The 17,500-nt window shown below is 26.4% G+C and overlaps 1 protein-coding gene across 1 annotated transcript in view; it reads left to right on the plus strand.

Annotated features, from left to right (window-relative positions):
• pb (homeobox proposcipedia) overlaps positions 1-17,500 on the plus strand; it is a 246,451-nt gene that overhangs the window by 19,143 nt on the left and 209,808 nt on the right. The window lies entirely within an intron of this gene.

A 17,500-nucleotide genomic window follows, 5' to 3' on the forward strand; every position in this document is an offset into this window, starting at 1 on the left:
TTTTCATTAAGTGTTATTAAAACTGTTATCATTAATACTATCATTATCATTATTATTATTATCATTATTACTATCAACATTATTTCTACGACCACTACTACTACTATTACTTATTATTATTATTATTATTATTATAATTATTGTAATTATTATTATTATTATTATTATTATTATTATTATTATTATTATTATTATTATTATTACTATCATCATCATCATCATTATTATTATTATTATTATTATTATTATTATTATTATTATTATTATTATTATTATTATTATTATTATTATTATTATTATTATTATTATTATCATTATTATCATTAACATTTCATTATTATCATTATTGTTTCTACCATTATGGTATCATCGTTATTATTTGTTTTACATGTTCATTATTATTATTATTATTATTATTATTATTATTATTATTATTATTATTATTATTATTATTATTATTATTATTATTATTATTATTATCATCATCATCATCATTATTGTCATTATTACTATTATTATGATTATTTCTATTATCATCATAACTTTCATTATTATCATTATCCTTATGAATATTGTCTCTATTATCATTGTCATAATCCTTATTGTTATAATTATTGCTTTTACTGGTACCAGTTTCATTATTATTTTATTGTTTTCATTTTTTCTAATTATTGCTATTATTATTATAATTTTCATTATTATTCCACCATTGTTATCATTATTATTACATTCCTAGTATTATCATCATTTTTATTGTTTTTCCTTCATTATTTTCTTTACTATTATAATGATCATTATTTTCATTATCATCATTATTAGTATCGTTCTTGATAATATTATGTTGATATTTTCTTCTTATTATAATTATTATTATTATCATTATTATTATTATTATTATTATCATTATCATTATTATTATTGTCATCATCATCATTATTATTATTGGTATTATTATCATTAGCCCTAACATTATTATCATAATCATTGTTATTATTGTCGATATAATTATTTTTATTATCATTTATCATTTATTATCATCATCATTATTTTTATTAACATCGTTATTGCTATTAACTTTATTTTTAGTAGCAGTAGTAATATCAGTATTGTTGGTATTCTTTTTATCATCATTACTATCATTACCAATACCAATATTACAAATCTCATTATTTTTAATAAAACTGCAAATACTTTTGATTTTGATTTTTTCTCATTATAATTCTTAATAATTATTATCAATATCATGAATGTTATCATTTTCACTAATAATATAATTATCTTTATTGTCATGATTATTGTTATTAATAGTATTATTATAATTATTATCATTATCTCTACGATTTCTTATGATTATCATTATCATTATCATTATCTTTATTATTATTATATCTATGAATATTTTGTTATCAGTGTTTTATTATCATGATTACTATAATAATGATTATGATAATAGTAATAACGATACTAATAACAACAATAACAATAATTATAATAATAATGATAATGGTAATAATGATAATAATAACAATGATGATAATAATGGTACTGATAATAGTAATAACAATAATATTATGATAACAATGATAACGATAATAATGATAGAATGACAATGATGAAAATTATTGTAATAGCAATAATAGAAATGATACTGATCATAATGGTAATTATGTTACTGATGATACAATATTTCGCTTACGAGAATAATCATAAACATGAGAATGAAAAGAAAAACGATAATGATAACAAAAATAAAAAGTGATAAAATTTTGGGTATTAATACTGCTGATAACAATAGTATTAATATTATGATGAATGATAATGAAAATGACAATGCATGTTCTTTTTATTATTAGCATTATTTCTAATATTAAAACTATTACCATTATTCGTATTGTTATTATCATTATTATTATTATTATTATTATTATTATTATTATTATTATTATTATTATTTCTATTATTATTATCATTACTATTATCATCTTATTATTGTCATCATTATTGTAATTGATATTGGTATAGATATTGTTATTATTACTATTATCATTTCTTGATTATTGTTATTATTAGTAGTAGAATTATTGCTATCATTATTATTATTGTTATTATCGTTATTACTATTATTATTATCATTTTAATTATCATTATTATTAATATCATTTTAATTATTATTATTGTTATTATTATTATTATTATCATTTATTTTTTATTATTTTACTATTTCGATCAGCATTACCACTGTTATTTTTGTTATTATTATTATCATTATCATTATTATTACAATTATTATTATTACTATTATTGTCATTATTATTGTTATTATTATTATTACTATTATTATTATTATTATTATTATTATTATTATTATTATTATTATTATTATTATTACGATTATTTGCATTATTAGTATCATTTCAATTATCATTATTGTTATCGATATCCTTATTACCACTGTTATTTTCATAATTGTTATGATCATCATAATAATAAATCATAATACTACTAATAATAGTAATAGTAATAATGATAATAATAACAGCAATGATGATAATGATGATAGGACTAATAATAATAATAATGGGGATGATGATGATGATATGATAATAATTATAATAATAGCAACGATAATTACGATAATAATAATGCTAATAAAGATTATATAGATACTGATAATAATGATAGCAATAATGATAATCATAATAATAATGATGATGATGATAATTATAATAATAATGATAATAATAATAATAATAATAATAATAATAATAATAATAATAATAATAATAATAATGATAACAATACTGATAAAATGATAGTGACAATAATAAAAACAACAATGATAGCAACAATAATAATGATATAAATCATTATGATAATCATAATGATAATACAAACAATGTTAATGATGATGATAATGATATGAATAATACTTTTAAAAGTAATAATGATAATGAATTGATGCAACAATAGTTGTAATAATGATAATAGTGATAATAGTAATATAAAAATAATAATGAAAATGATAATGATATTCATAATAAAATGATGTTAGTGATAATAATGATAATGATAATAACATAATAGTGATAGTAATGATAATGATTGATAATGACAATAATGATAATAAAAGCAGCAACAATGACAATAATAATTGTTATCATTATTACTATTATTATCATGATATCGATGATAATAGTAATAGTAATAGTAATGATAATAGTAATAGGAATAACAGTTATAATAATAATAATGATAATAATAATGATAATAATAAAGATAATAATAATAGTAATAATAATGATAATGATAATAATAATGACAATGATAATAATAAGAATAATGTTATTGAAATCATAATGATCATTAATAATAAAAATTACAAATGTATTTTGTTTCATTAGTATTAGAATGATGATCATGATCGTGATTTTAACGAAGCAAAAGATAATCATAATAATGAAAATAATATCAATAGAAATAAATATGATAATAACAATGATAATGGAAAAAATAGTAACAAGGATAACAATGATTATGTAAAAATGGTAACGATAATAAAAATAATAATGATAACGATAGTAATGATAATATTAATTATAACAATAAAAATTATAATATTATCAGTAATAATGATAATAACAATAATAATGATAATAATAATAATAATAATAATAATAATAATAATAATAATAATAGTAATTATAATAATTATAATAATAATAATTATAATAATAATAATAATGAGGAAGAATAGTAATAATGATAATAACAACAATCATAATAATGATGATAATAATAATATTCATACAAATAATAATAGTAATGGAATTAACAATGATAACGATAATAGTAGTGAAAAGAATAATAGTAATGCTTGTTTAATAACAAAAATAACAATAGTAATTATAGATTATCATAACAGTTATACTATTAATGCGAAGAATGAAATTAGTAAGGATAAATGATAATGATGTTAATGGTAATGGTGATAATGGTAATAATTATGGTAGTGATGATGATAGTAAAAGTAACATTAGTTTATATAATAACATTAATGATATACATAATAATCATCACTGCAATCACAATGTAAATAATATTTGTAAATATGTATATGACATCAAAGATAGCATGAATAACAAAAGCAGAAAGAAAAATATATACATATATCAAAATATCAAAATAAATGTTGATTTAATTGGAATGATAAGTGCAATGATTATCATTGTAATAGTGATAATAGTAATGTGAAAATAAATAAAATGGTATAATTTTTACCACCTCCAAAAATATATAACAGTATTGATAACGATAATAATAACAATATTAATATTTATAATAATAATAATAACAATAATAATAATAATAATAATAATAATAATAATAAGAATAAGAATAATAATGATAATAATAACAATAATAATAATAACAATAATAATAATAACAATAATGATAATGATAATGATTATGATAATACTAATATTAGTAATAAAATAATAACGATAATATTGATGATAAAGGTATTGATAATAATAACAAAAAAAATGATGATGATATTGAAAATGATCGCGATACTAATTATAGTTATACTAATGTTGCTAATGATAACTACAACATAAATATTGTTAATTATTGTACTAACATTAATAAGAGTAATGATAATGATAATAATGGAAATGATAAAAATGGTGACTATAACAATAGTAATTATCTTGACACTAATTAAAGTAATAAAGATTATAGTAATAATAGTGATAATGACACTACTGATAATGAAAATAATAATGATCATAACAGTAATAACAAGATTAAAATGATAATAACAATGAAACTATAATACTGATATAATTACTGTATCACTTTCAGCATTTTCCTCATTAAAACGAAACATTGATCTCAGGAACAAAAGACGCGAACGAGAAATATGTAGAAATTGTGCGCAGATTCAACCATTACAAATAATGATAATTAACGATATGGATATTACTGATAATTATGGTAATTACATATTTGGCATATATTCATACAGATCATAGGAATATAAAAATGAAACCAATGATAATACACTTAACAAAATTACTCAAAATACCATTATTGCAAATACCAAGGATGCTGATGAATAATAACCATTATGTTAATGGGTATCATATTAATAACTTTTTAAAATCAGTAACGTTATTATTACAGCGAAGGATAGCTGTAGATTTTTTTATAATAATGATAGTGCGATTGAAAAGTAAGATAATAACAATAATTATCATAGTTTTAACAATTGTCATACTAATATCATCAGTAATTATAATAATGATGATAGCATCATAGGCATAATCATAATAAAATGATTATAGTAATGATAATAATAATCATTATTATTACCATTGTCAAATTATAATAATAATAATAACTAGAATGATAATAATAATTGTGATGATAATAAATGTCATAATAATAATAATAATAATGACATGGGTAACAATAATGACAACAATAATGGTAACAATAATAATACTGACAATGATAACATTAACTGAAATGAAACTATTAACACAAACAATAACAAAAAGAAAAATGATTATTCTAATGATACTAGTGCTACTATTACTATGATAATGATAGTAATAAGGATGGCAAAACGATAATGATAATAATGATAATTGTAATAATAATAATGATAATAATAATGAATAATAATAATAATAATGATAATAATAATAATAATAATAAAAATAATAGAAACAAGGATAAGGATAATAAGGATAATAATATTCATTATGATAATAATAATAATAATGAGTATATTGATGATAATAATAGTGATAGTGATAATAATGGTTATCATTATCGTTTCATTACAATCAACTAGAACAATGATATTGGAATTATAATGGCAACAAAATCAATGAAAATGATGGTAGCAATACTTATAACAAGGGAAATTGGGATAAATGTCATCGTATTTGGTAATGACAACAGTAATAGTAATAACGATAAATATAAAAGAAATGATAATGACAGTCTTGAAATTGTTTATGATTATAATAGAAATCAAAAGGATAATGATATTATATTTTCTTGATTATCTTTAGTCCTATCAATTTCATTATTTTCGATACTTGTGTTTGCATTATCATTATTATTATATGTTTGTATTATAATTGCTATTGTTATTTTTTATTGTTGTTATTGTTATTTTTATTATCATTAGTATTATCATTATCATTAGTATTATCAATATCAATGACAATACTATTAGTTTTATATATATATTTCCTTTAATATTATTTCATCATCATTATTATAATAATACTTATCAATATTACTATTTTTCTTTTATTAACGATAATATTTTTGTTATCATTATCATTATCATCCTTTTCATTATTATTAAAGATCTTATTATTATTATTGTTATCATATATATTTTATTATTATTATTATTATTATTACTAATATTTTCATCATCGTTCAGATTATTGATCTTGCTTTTATTCATAGATTTGTTTTATTTATCTTTATTTTACTATGATTTTTGTTGTTTTTATTTTTATTGCCATTATTGTTATCATCATTATTATTTTCATTACTGATGTTATTGTTCTTTTTTATTATTATTACTATTATTATTATATTATTATTATGATTATAGTCATTGTCATTATCATTAATATCATTACTATTATCATTATCGTTAATGTTGTTATTACTATTATTATCATTACTGATATGATTAATATTTCTTATTTTTCTTTATCACAATAATTGCTATTATTGCAGTGGCTCCTGTTACTTTTTATTATCATATCTTTTTTGTATCAATATCATGATCATAGCTGTTATTACTTACACAATCATTATCATTATTGTTATTGTTATTCTTATTATCGTTATTATTATTATTATTATTATTATTATTACAATTGTTATTGTTGTTGTTATTATTATCATCATTATTATTATTGTTGTTATTGTTATTACAATTGTTATTGTTGTTGTTGTTATCATTATTATTATTATTATTATTATTATTATTATTATTATTATTATTATTATTATTATTATTATTATTATTATTATTGTTATTATTACTATTATTATTATTATTATTATTATTATTATTATTATTATTATTATTATTATTATTATTATTATTATTATTATTATTATTATTATTATTATTATTATCATTACTATCGTTATTATTACTATCATTATTATTATCATCATTATTATTACTACTGTTCTTGTTGTATATATTATTGTTCTTTCTATTATTAATATTACTGTTATTATTGCTATGATGATTATCATTATTATTGTCATCGTTATTATTGCTACTACTCTTATAACCACTATCAGTATTGCTATTATAATCCTTATCATTGTTGTAAATTATTACCACCGTCAACATAATCAAAACAATATTAAAGAGGTTGACTGAATAGATTTATAGACTAGATTTTAAGGATAGGAATCACTGTGTAGACTTTATTGCCGTTAGAATAGCAAGAGAAATCGAAGCAAATGTAAAGAAAATAGTAAAGATATGGATGAGAAATCCCTTTAAGAAAAAAAAATGTGGCGGAGATTATGAACGCTAATCTGGTGTTATTCATCAGGTTTATTCAAGATTTATGATTGAACATAAACAAAGCCGCGTTTGGTTTTATTAACACTAATGTGTATGGCTGTTCGGTAAGAGAACTTTTACGCATCTAATTATTAATGAAAATAAGATAATGCTAATAACAAGTGTGATAATAGTGATGGAATCGGCAAAAAATATTATGTCGATACTATTAATAGCAAAAGTGATATTAATTTTATTAATGATAACTAACATTATGGTAAGATTGAGGATAGCGAAAAAAAAATAATTATAACAATTGTCGAGAAAGAGGAAGTAATAATGATAATGAGGAAGGTAATGATAATAGCAATAATAATAACAATGAGGGTAATGATGAACATAATGATATTAATGATAATGACAATAATGATAGTGATGCTAATAATAATAATGATGATAACAGCAATTGAAATAAAAATAATAATACTGTAACAACAATGATGGTAATAATGATGATAATAATAATAATAGTGATGATGATAATGATGATGAAAATAATAATAAAATAATAGAAATAATAGTAATGATAATAATAATAATAATAATAGCAATAATGATAATAATTATAATTTATAATAGTAATATTGATAATAATAATAATTTATAATAGGAATAACAAAAATAGTAATATTGATAATCATCATTACCATTATGCTTTATTATTATTATTATTATCATTATTATTATACATTATTACTATTATTATTATTATTATTATTATTATTATTATTATCATCATCATTACTATCATTACTATCATTATTATTATTATCAACATCATCATGTTCATTAACCTCATCATAATCATCATTTGTATCATTATTATTACTGCTTTCATTTTTATCTTTACTTTACTTATTACTCTTTTTGCTTTCGATATTTCATGATCATGATTTTTTTTAATCATCATTATAATTTGTTATTATTACTGTGATTACTATTTTATTATTATCATTACTAGTAGTTCATTATTATGTTATTACCATTATCATTATTTTTGTTATTACTATTACTATCATCATTGTTATTATCAATATTATCATTATTATCATCATCTATTATTGCTATCATTTTATGCTCATCATTATCATCAGTGTCATTATTATCATAAATTATTTTTATCATCATAGTTATTACTGCCGTTGTGTATGATATCATAATTATCCTGATTATTATCATCATCATTATCATTTTCATTATTATCATTATCATTATTATTATCCTCATCATCAATGATGATGATGGAGATGATGATAATGATGATGATAAGAATAAGAATGATATAATAAGAGTAATAATGATAATAATAAAGATATGTTATTATTATTACTATCATTATCATTATCATTATGAATATTAACATTATCATTGTTATTATTATTATTGTTAATAAAATTATTATCATTATGAATATCAATATTATTATTATCATCATTGTATTATATTGTTATTCTTATAATTATTAGTATTATCATAGATGATCATCGATATTATTTGTATGGTGATAGTAGTTGTAATTTTAGTGATTCCATTATTCTAATCATTAGCTCTAGCATTATTATCAAATCATGTTACTGCTATCAACATCATCGTTTTTATTACTTCCGTTTTCATAACCGTTCTTAGTAATATATAAACATAGTCATCTATATATATATATATATATATATATATATATATATATATATATATATATATATATGTGTGTGTGTGTGTGTGTGTGTGTGTGTGTGTGTGTGTGTGTGTGTGTGTGTGTGTGTGTGTGTGTGTGTGTGTGTGTGTGTGTGTGTGTGTGTATGTGTGTGTATATATGTATGTATGTACACACACACACACACACACACACACACACACACACACACACACACACACACACACACACACACACACGCATGCATATATATTAGCAAGGGTATCTCCTCTTTAAACAAAAATATAAACCAAAGTATTTGGATAAATGGTGGATAACAAGGAAGAGGTGAGAATATTTGCGAGACTTTTTCTCATTTGTTTTATTTAGTGATATTTGTATACTTTGGTTTGGTAAGCAACGTAGCTATTGTTCTTTGTTTCGCTTTATCGCTCTCTTTGCCCTTGAAAGAGTTTTTCTTTCCTTCTCTCTCTCTCTCTGTATCTATCTATCTATATTTCTCTATCTCTTTCTCTATATTTTTTTTCTACGTGCCTCTCTCTCTCTCTCTCTCTCTCTCTCTCTCTCTCTCTCTCTCTCTCTCTCTCTCTCTCTCTCTCTCTCTCTCTCTCTCTCTCTCTCTCTCTCTCTCCCTCTCCCTCTCCCTCTCCCTCTCCCTCTCCCCCTCCCTCTACCCCTTTCCCTCTCCCCCTCCCTCTCTCCCTCGCTCCCCCTCCCTCTCTCCTTCTCTCTCCCTCTCTCCCTCCCCCTCCCTCCCTCTCTCCCTCCTTCCCTCCCTCCTTCCCCCTAACCCCTCTCCCTCGCTCTCCCTTCCCTCATCCCCCCTCATTCTCTCTCCCATTAAACCCACCCCGACGTCGCATCGAGGACGTCCTCTCTCTGGCCAACTGAAGCAGTGACGTCGGAGGCAAAACGTTGGTAATCGGCGGTAAATCAGTAATCTTCATTGGGAAACGTTTGTAATGGCGGTTTGATTCTTGATTCACATATGATAGGGTACTGTACCTCCTCCTCTCCTACTCCTACTCCTCTCCTACTCCTACTCCCTCCTACCCCACCTCTTCGTCGTCCTATCCTCGCTTCCTACGGATTCTCTTTTCATATTTTCTATTTCTCGTTTTTCTTACTGGTTTATTTGTCTCCTTGTTTTTTCATCTCGTTTTTCTTCTCCTCCTACACTGATTTCACTCATTCTATCTCTTTTCCCTACTTCTTTCATTATTCTATCTCTCCTGTCCCCTTTTCGTTTGTTTTTCCTAACCCGGTCTTTCTCCTGTACTTTCCTACTCATCCCTTCTCCCTTACTCTTGTCCTCTCCCCCTTTCTTTCTTTCTTTTTTTTTATTCCTCCTCTTCCTCTCTCACAGCCCTTCCCCTCCTATCCTCTCCCTAAATCCTCTCCCCTCTCCGTTTCCCCTCACCCCTTCCCCTTTCCCCAATTTCTCTCCCCTTCTTCTCCTTCCTCCCCTCCCCTCCCCTCCCCTCCCTTCCCTCCCCCTCCCCTCCCCTCCCCTCTTCTCCCCTCATTCCTCTTTCCCACCCTCCCTTCCCCTCCCCTCCCCTCTTCTCCCTTCATTCCTCTTTCCCACCCTCCCCTCCCCTCCCCTCCCCTCCCTTCATTCCTCTCTTCCTCCTCTCTTCCTCCTTTATTACAAACGTCTCTCCGGTTCGCTTGATCACTTGGTAATGGCTGATTCACAAGAACGGAATCATTTTCTCAGTGTCTGGAATCGCGTCATTCACAAGGATTTTACACTAATTTTCTTTGTATTTATTAGCTTTATGATCATTAAAATCATTGGAGTTATTGTGAATTCATTTGTTATTATTTTTATTCTTATCATTTCTATTATCATTGTTATTGTCATTATCATGATTATCATTGCTATTATCATTATCATAATTATCATTGCTATTATCATTATCATAATCATCATTGCTATTATCATTATCATAATTATCATTGTTATTATCATGTCATTATTACTTTTATCATTTTCATTACTATTACTCGTTATCATCATTATTCACTCTCATGGTTATCCTCATCATCATCTTGAATCATTATAATGGTAGTAAACTCATACCATTAATGTTTTTTATTATTGTTAGAGGACAACATTACCTGAATCTTTATCATTATCACAAGTACTTTTATTCGTACCATCACTCTCATAATAATTTATACTATCATCGGTATACTCATTACTATTATGATTGTGGTTTTGTACTGTTACTATAAACGATAGTACGATATTTTTTATTCAATCTACCAAGGATAATGATTTAGAAAATAAAGAAATGGAAGAAAAAAAATAAAATTACACACACACACACACATATATATATATATATATATATATATATATATATATATATATATATATATATATATATATATATATATATATATATATCTTCTTCCTCTCAATAGATATACACCCGTATAAAAGATAAAACACCAACACTCACAGAAAAATCATAGGCGATTTTCAAAATAATTTCATGTTTGTTCAGTCTTTTTTTTTGTCATGTCATGAACACTTTGATAAGAATAATCCTTTGTTTCTTTTCTTTATGACCAATTAATACACGTTTTCGATGTTCATTAAAAAAAGTTCAATTGGATAGAATTTACGAATGTATTTTCGGGTATACTTATCAGATAAAAATATGCGATGTTCTTGCACATTAATTTCATTTAGAATAGGATGGAAGATATACCGCGTGCTTTATCTTTGTCAGTTAAATATCTATCGCGATAAATTAATTAGGGAGTTTTATATCAACTGTTTTTTTTTATCTCACGAATCGCTCTCTCGCTCTCTCTCTCTCTCTCTCTCTCTCTTTATATATATATATATATATATATATATGAATATATTTATATATATAAATATATATTTATTTAAATATATATATACATATATATATATACATATATATATATATATATATACATATATATATATATATAAATATATATATATGTATATATATGTATATATATATATATATATATATATATATATGTATATATTTGTATATATATACATATATATATATATATATATATGTATATATATATATATATATGTATGTATATATATATATATATCTTTCTCTCTCTTTTTTTAAGGGATGGATGGAGTGGGAAAGATATATGTATAGGATATATAGGGAAAAAAGAATATGAATGGAGATATATGTTATATGTATAGGTAAAAATCAACAGACATGGATATACATGTATAATATGTGAAGAGTTCAGTGTTTAGGGAGAGGTACATTTACTCTGTGTGTGTGTGTATGTGTGTGTGTGTGTGTGTGTGTGTGTGTGTGTGTGTGTGTGTGTGTGTGTGTGTGTGTGTGTGTGTGTGTGTGTGTGTGTGTGTGTGTGTGTGTGTGTGTGTGTGTGTGTGTGTGTGTGTGTGTGTGCGCGCGCGCGCTTGTGCGTGCGTGTGTGTGCTCTGCTACAAGAACTAGAATTATATGTATATAGAGCTAACAAATCTTCCGCAATTCATCAAAAGTAATTAAAAAAATCATTATGAAAAAAAAAATGGATAAGTAAAAATCTATTCCTGCAGCAAACACATGCAAAGGACATACGTATCGACAATGCATTAGGTTAATAAATATGCATTTTCTAAGTACTTAGTCGCCATCATTAGCACACATCGACATTTTTCATATTGACTTCTCTCTAAAAATAAAAAAAAAAATCAAAAAAAATCTCAAAAAAAAAATTCTTGTACGTTCGTCAATCAATTAGATATATATTGTTATGATAATGAATCGTTCTTGTAGTTTGTTAAATGAGCTGAGGGAAAGATAATAATCTATGTTTCTATTTTCATATTTAAAAGACAAATATCACAAGTCATTTGCAATCAGTAATAATAAATGTCCATTTGAATTCGTTTTTACGCTATTTATATTCACTATTTTTCTATCTGAGTTTGAAAATAAAATCTTTGTATTTGAAATATAGCATTACTATTTTCATTTATCTATTATTATTATTATTATTATTATTATTATTATTATTATTATTATTATTATTATTATTATTATTATTATTATTATTATTATTATTATTATTATTACTGTTATTATTATTATTATTATTATCATTATTATTATTATTATTATTATTATTATTATTATTATTATTATCATTATTATTATTATTCATTTATTTATTTGTTCCTTGTTAATATTAAATCTTGTGTCTTTATTTTTTTTCTCATCTCTGTCCTATTCATATAAAATTTTACGTTTGTCAGTATTTTATTTTTCGATAAATACCTTCAATTTTATTCTGTCTTTTAATTTTTACTGATTTAGGAAAATAAATCTCCATATATCTATTTTTAGTGTTCCGACTTAGCATACAATTTCCCTTCATATTTCTTCCATTTTACTTTTTTTGAGAAATTATTTCTCTCATTATCATTATCCACTCATCTCTTATCATTAATACTACTATTTCTGCGTTCTCATTTCTCTTCATTCTCTGTACATTTATCTACATCTTAATTCCCATTAATCATACATCCATCTACATCCTAATTTCCATTATTTACATTCTTATCTACTTTCTTCCTTTTTCGTTATTTTTTTCCATTGCGTTTCCATTAGTACTATCGAGTCCTACTTACACACGATGCCAGAATGCAGTTTACAAGTCTCTGGAACTATTAGTAACCCTTATCACTTCCCTCATCGCCAGGAAGGGGGGGAGGGGGTGTGGGGGAGTGGTGGTGAGGGGGAGAGGGGGAGTGGGAGAGTGGTGGTGAGGGGGAGAAGGAGAGAGAGGGAGTGGGGGAGTGATGGTGAGGGGGAGAGAGGGAGTGGGGGAGTGGTGGAGTAGTGGTGAGGGGGAGAGGGGGAGATGGGGAATGGGGTACGACAGGAAGAGAAGGAGAAAGGGGAGGGAGAAGGAGAGGGTGGAGAAAGAGGGGGGGAGGAGAGGAAGAGAAGGTGGAGAAAAAGGAAGGGGAGGAGAGGAAGAGAGGGAGGAGAAAGAAGAAGGGGAGGAGAGGAAGAGAGGATGGAGAAGGGGGGGGGGGAGAAGGAGAGGGAGGAGAAGGGGATAGAGGAGATTGGGAAGAAAGGAGGGGAAATGTGGAGAGGAGAGGAAGAGAGGATGGAGAAAGGGAGGAAGGAAGGAGAGGGTGGAGAAGGAGATAGGGGAAATAGGGAGAGGAGGAGAAAGAGGAAGGGTAGGAAAGAAGGGAGAGAGGGAAGTGGGGGAAGAGAAAGGGGGAGAAAGTGATTGGAGGAATAGTAGAAAACAGAAAGAAATAGTGGAAAAAACAAGAAGATGAGGAGGAAGTGAGTGAGTGCAGAGAATGTGAGAAATAAAAAAAAATCAAAAGAAGAAGGAATATTATAGAATAAGTCCCCAATCACACAGGGACAGGATAGCGAAGAAGCAGACTGGATTAGCCGGGATTCTGGGGAGGTGAAGCTGTGTGTGTGGGGGGGGGGGGGATAGGGTTAAGGAAGACGGGGGAAGGGGGAGGGGGGGGCTGGGGTGAGAAGGATGTAGAAACCGGGAACTCGGTCTCCCAATATAGGGACCGGGAAATTGTCAGTCCCTTTTTTAATTAGACTTTCATTAAAGAAGCAAACTACAGCGGCTTTCCATTACAGGTGGCAGATAAGAGTTGGTGGGATTGTGAAAAAGGGGGGGGGGAGGGGAGGATAGGTAGGGAGGGAGGGGAGAGGGAGGGAGAGGAGGGAGGGAGGGAGGAAATGTGTGGAGAGTGGGGAGAGGGGGAAAGGGAGGGGCTGTGGGAAAGGGAGGGGGTGTGGGGGAAGGGAAGGAGGGGAGAGGGGGGGAATAGGGAGGGTGGGAAAGGGGTGTGGAGCGTAGGGAGGAGAGGAGAAGGGAAGATGAAATGGAAGGGTGGAAGGAGTAGGGAGGGAGAGAGGGATGGAATGGAGGGTGGGGAGGGAACAGAAGTGGTAGTGAGTAGGAGGGAAGAGAAAGGGAAACTGAAGGAATGGGAGGGAACAGGAGGGAAGGAAGAGGAAGGAGGGAGGAGGGAAGAAGGGATAGAAGGAGGGTAGGTGTAGGCTACTAGGGTAAGGCCAAGAGGGGAGGGGGGAGGGGGCAGGAGAGGAGCCGATTCTCTATCATTAGTCATATTACTATTCGGCGAGGGGGGGGAGGAGGGTTAAGAGAATGCTAACCTTTCGCAGCGCGTAGGGTGGGAAATCCCTAGCGACCCCGGGTTATTTTGAGCGTTACGGATCAGCGGGCGTTAGTCTGGTAAAGTCAAGGGTTGGTCCTGTCTTGTATCGGGTCATTGAAACTTCCTGTTGCTGATGAAGAAGTGATCTGCTACTGGAGGCGGAGGCTGAGGCTGCTGCTGTTATCGGCCCGGAATGTTTATGAGGGAATCGAACGCGGGATCCGATCCCTTATCCGGGCGCGGATCGTTGCGCTTTTGTTTTCTCGGGGCTTGCTGGGAGAATTTTTTTTTTAAAGCGTTTCGTTTGTTGTTTGTGGGATCTTAATAAGTTCATGATGATGATAATGATAATAAAAGCAATAATAACAATAGTAGTAATAACAATAACGTTAATAATAATAATAATGAAAATAGCAATAATAATAATAATAATAATAATAATAATAATAATAATAATATTATTATTATTATTATTATTATTATTATTATTATTATTATTATTATTATTATTATTATTATTAATAATGATAATAATAATTAAAATGATAACAATAATAATGATAATAATAATAAAAATGATAACAATAATAATAATAAAAAATATGATGATGATAGTAATAATAATAATAATAATAATAATAATAATAATAATAATAATAATAATAATAATAATGATAATAATAATAATAATAATAACAATAATAATAATAACATTAACAATAATAGTAATGATGGTAATGATAATGGCAATGATAGCAATCATAATAATGATAATGATAATAGTAATAATGCTAATAATAATAACAAAAATAATAACAATAACAATAATAACAATTATGATAATAACAATAATAATGAAAATGATAGTAATGATAATAATAATAATAATAATAATAATAATAATAATAATAATAATAATAATAATAATAATAATAATAATAATAATAATAATAATAATAATAACAACAACAACAACAACAACAACAACAACAATAACAACAACAACAACGCCGAGAACAATAACACTAAAATCCCCAACAACAGAAATAGCAAATTGACGCGATCCCAAAACCTCACCTTTATTTTCCCTTTCACGTCACGTCGCACTTCACTGACCTTGGGTCTGAGAAAGCAGGTCTTGGGGTCTTATCTTCAGGAAGGATCTGTTCGAGGGAGATAGGGAGGAGAGGCAAGATAGTGCGATGCGGAGGCCTTTAGTGTAGATAGTGCTATGTGAGCTTGTGTAGTAGTAGGAAGGGTATGGTTTGGGTGGCTTGGTTTAGTGTGATTCTGTGGGGGATTTTTTCTGTTTATATATTTCGTGGTTATTTATTGATTTATCTATCTATCTATTTGTCTATGTTTATTTGGTTATTTATCTATCTGTCTGTCTATGTGTTGTTATATATCTGTTACTGGTTATCTATTTATCTATCTATCTAGCTGTCTATGTATCTATTTTTCTATCTATCTGTCTGTTTATCTTTTTTTATCTATCTGTGTCTATCTGTCTACTTATCTATCTCTTTAACTATCTATTTATCTATCTCTTTATTGATTCTTTGATTTATTTATTATTATATTTTTTTGTTGTAAGGGATGGCTTTGAGTGTGTTTGTTTGTCTTTTTTGTCATTTTTTAACCTCTTTTCTTTAATTGTTTTCTTGCTTCTTTTTGCTTATGAAGGCAGTATGCATTAGATACTTTTTCGCACAATAATGATGTTGTTACTATAGATACAATCGTAACTATAGTAATAGTTATGTTACTGCAAACGAAAGAATGTTATAAAATGTAGAAAATAGTCAGCAATATAGACGAGTAGGAGATAATTTTTATTCAATTAAAATACACATGATCGGATCAGTCTAAATGGAGAATCATAATCTATAATTATCTATTGTTATTTGATAGTAATAAAACAGTAATGAACTTTATGATGATGATTCTGATGATAACGCTGTAAGTGGTGTTCTTGTATATACGTTTAATTATTCAATTTCCTGAGTTCAGATTT

The sequence above is a fragment of the Penaeus vannamei genome, chromosome 35, assembly GCF_042767895.1.
Source record: "Penaeus vannamei isolate JL-2024 chromosome 35, ASM4276789v1, whole genome shotgun sequence".
Lineage (NCBI taxonomy): Eukaryota > Metazoa > Arthropoda > Malacostraca > Decapoda > Penaeidae > Penaeus > Penaeus vannamei.